The following is a 3,922-nucleotide window of genomic DNA, read 5'->3' on the forward strand; positions in this document are numbered from 1 at the left end:
TTTTTTTTCGTGAATGTTCCTAGCATCCCCCCTTTTGCCCTCTGGAGCGCGACGACGGTGATGTCTATGGCAAATTCCACTGGTCGAGCCGGAGCAAATTTTCTTGCTCCGCGGTCTAGAATCTGCGTTCCACTGGTCGATTCGGAGCAAGCTGATCAGCTTGCTCCGAATCGTCGAAACGTCGACGTTTTCCACTGGCAGATTCGGAGCAACCCACTCCACGAAGGAGCGTTCCGCGTTGCTCCGTCTTGCAGAGGCGGATTTCGCCGGAACTCCGGCAACGCGATGCCGTCGTTTCCGGTGCAGTCGGGCAACGCGGTTGCCTTCAGCGCTTTTTGAGGCGGTGCCTGATCACCCTGTGCACTTGTTAACATTCCAAAAATGGCGTCGTTCAACTCTGCTAGACGAGCTGCTGGTCTGCTTCTTGCGCTAAGTGATAGCGAGAGCACAAGTTCGGACAGTAGCAGCAGCAGCGATGACGACGAGCTGTGCGTGCTGTACGAAGGGACGTTTAAAGAAATGTTCCCTGTCCCGCCGTGCGCACGCCTAAAGATCATCGGCTACGTCGAGGAAGTTGTGCATGCTTACTCAGAGGAAGAGGTATGTACACTTCAGCGCGACGCATAACTTTTTTTTTTCTTTTGCGTCATGATTACTGTGCATTCTTAAACGGTCGCGTACTTGTTATAGTTTCGCAGGAACTTCAGGGTGTCAAGGGCTGTCGCTGCCGACCTGTACAATGACTTTGGTGCCTCTCTGATCTACCCTCGGTGTGACAATGGGGGATCACCTGCAAAAACAGCCGAGGAGCATGTCATAGCGTTCCTGTGGTGAGCTTCAGAACGTACCTTTACCAACTGCAATCACGCTATAACTTCAGTATTGTCCTGAAAGTGATTTCTGTGCCCCTCGACGTCCGTATTTGTCAAGTTGAAAGTTTACTTTGACGTTGTTCCCAGGTATGCTGCAAATAAAGCCTGCATCAGAGATGTTGCCGGTCGCTTCGGGCTTGGTGAGACAACAGCCTTTAGAGTCACTGAGCGTGTGATGGACTACCTTGTGGAATTAGGTAAGACCGTGATAGCCTTCCCTGACGACTTGCAGGGGCCGTCCACGAAGTTTGAGCAGGTAAGAAATGGCGTGGAAATGAACGTGTGAAGTTTCTGTACATGTTTTCCCCGCTATTACAAAGGTGGAGAACATTATAACGCATGGTTACGGCAGCAGAAAAATACTCGGTACAAGTACCCAATGTGAGACGCAAGAATTCGAATTAACAGCTGATTTACCTGCTAAGATGGACGAGGATATATAAACTGACTGTGCCTTTCTAGACTTTTCCAAGGCACATCGCCGCTTGATTTTGAAATTATCTGTTCTGAATCTAGTCCCTGTCACCCTAACATGGATTCGTAATTTTTTCTCTAATCATCAGCAGTTTACAATAATTAACATTTTCCCTCTCCCCTTTCATTACATTACTTCAGGTGTATTACAGGGTGGCAGTATTGGGTCGTTACTATTTCTAATAGGCATTAATTACTTGTTAAATAACATTTATTTATTTAGGAAAAGCTGACAGGCCCTTGAAGACTCATTGGGGGAGGGGGAATGGTACAATTTGCCCAATGCCTGCATTTTAAGGTGCAAAGCTTCTTGTAAATAAAAATTTCCTTAACTTTAATGGATATGAAACATCAAACCTCAAAACCCAGTTTTTAAGTTTCAACAGTGTGTTCAATATTTAGAACAAGTACCTAAGTTTAAAAGAATTTGAGCAGGTGGCTAATTATTGGCTTTATTTGCAGTTGTCTGGAGTACCTGGCGCCATTGGATGCATCGATAGCAGTTACATAAGCATTCGCTGTCCTGTCGAAAAGGTGCGATCAACGTACATCAGTCGGCACAACTACATCTCACTAATACTACAGGGAGTCTGTGACCATGAGAAAAGGTTTTGGATGTCACTGTTGGAAATCCCAGTAAAATTCATGATGCCAGAGTGTTTGAAAATTCCCGTTTAGCAAGAAAGCTCCCTCGAGTTTGTGCCGCTGGAAATTTTCATGTCTTAGGCGACGCAGCGTATCCCTTGCGGGAATGCCTGTTGACCCCATTCAGAGATTATGGCAGTCTCACGGATCAACAGAAAAAGTTTAATGCAAGGTTCTCCGCAACAAGGCTGCGTATTGAGAATGCGTTTGCTGACCTAAAGGGCTCGTTTCCACCAGCTTCTGCATCTAGACCTTTTCTTGGTTGATAAGATGAACAAGCTTATGATATCATGTGCTGTTTTGCACAACTTGTGCATAACCGCAGGAGTTCGGGATGTCCCTTCTCGCCTTGATGATGGCACTCCAAGTAGCCTGTGGGAAAATCTTTCCCAAGATAATGCTGCTAGCTGTGGGCCGCAAACAGCAAGCGACATATTGCTGCGGAAAAAAAGGGAGTAGAAACGGGAGTGCTTTTTTCAAAAAATGCAGCTGCAATGTATTGTCTAACATGAAACCAGGTTTTTTGTAAGGGCAGTTGAAGGACACAACAGGCGAATAATAAAGGGTCTGTCTACCGTCCTTCATCGCTTTTCTGTTTTGTACCGCAATAGAAAGCGTACCGTCTGAAGTGTCCAACCTTGCAGCGGTTTTTATGGAAAGTGTGTAGAAATTTTTAAAACAGAATTTTGCGATCTGCGTTCGGTCTTCCATTGGCGTGAAACGTGCCCGCAACACTGATTGGTGGAGGCGATTACGATTGTAGTGCCGGTAAAATTTAAACCGAAAGCATATGTGGTTTTAGTAGTATTACTTTATTTTCGCTGAACACTATTGTAATGAATGTAACAGTCGTTTTCAGCGCGCTAGCGATTAAATGAAGCCCTGTTATGCGATTACAGAACATTTGTTTTGCTGCAATCGCAGTCTATGCGTTCATTTTAGCACTGCTGCTGCAATCCAAGCCAAGTCGATTCATCAAAGAGAGACAATAAACGCGTGCTTTTACAGCGCAGTACACGTGAGACATCCTAACAACAATACAGCGGCACAGTACGACCAACGCGGAGGGTCGCATGACATAGCGCATGAGTTGAAGCAGACGAAATCGAAGACGGCACCAAGGTCAATCTAAATAGGTCGCGAAAGTCGGAACGAAAAGTGGTCGGAAACCTATTGCGACAAACATCAACACCCGCGTGACGATTAAAGCGCTACTAGGTGAGGGGGGGACAAATAATGAAAACAAAAAATTAAATAAGCGTTTATTTTCATTAGTTTTAAATTTATTTGTCACGAATTAAATTAGTAGATTACTTTAATCATACTTTAGTCTTGGGCATGTGGTTGAGTGGCCAATTTTTTTCGTTTATTTTCAGAAACAGCGGGCACATGCAGGCAGTCTGGTAACATTGGCCAACGGTTTTGCGCATTTCGAGATGCAAATGGCGTCGCTCGTTTTTGCGCAGTAGGTTTGTGCCTGTCGTCCGTAGATATTTCCTCGCATAACCGTTGTTTTCTAGTCGTGGTACTTGGCAGAAGGTAATATAGCCCAGCGCAGCCATCGGGAACCGTTTCAGTGACTGTGTTTTGCCAGCGCACGGCCGGCGTGCTGTCGCCCTTCGGGACGATGAGTCCGCCACGCTACGCGAAGAAACGCTGCGCTGTCTACGGATGCAAGAGCAACACGTGTGCAAGGTTTGTGTGTGTGATGATGTGGATTGTGTGGCCCGTGACGGGGCGAAGAGGGAACGACAGTTCTGCTCTGCGGTACGCCTTGGAGGGGAAGACGACGAAAAGGAAGCGCGAGCGGGGCGTGCGGCTCGAGGAGTTGAAGCGCGACACGGTTGGAACGGCAGCCGCTGGTCGGCGGTTCGGGTCGCGACATCGCTTAACCAGGCGTCCGGCAGCCATGTGGACCTGGTGAGCCTGAT

At 47.0% G+C, this 3,922-nt stretch overlaps 1 pseudogene; it reads left to right on the forward strand.

Moving 5' to 3' along the window:
- The first annotated feature begins 381 nt into the window (after positions 1-381).
- Positions 382-2,450, forward strand: LOC119391416 (uncharacterized; annotated as a pseudogene).
- Positions 2,451-3,922: the final 1,472 nt, after the last annotated feature.

This window comes from Rhipicephalus sanguineus, chromosome 4 (genome assembly GCF_013339695.2).
Source record: "Rhipicephalus sanguineus isolate Rsan-2018 chromosome 4, BIME_Rsan_1.4, whole genome shotgun sequence".
NCBI classification, from domain to species: Eukaryota; Metazoa; Arthropoda; class Arachnida; order Ixodida; family Ixodidae; genus Rhipicephalus; species Rhipicephalus sanguineus.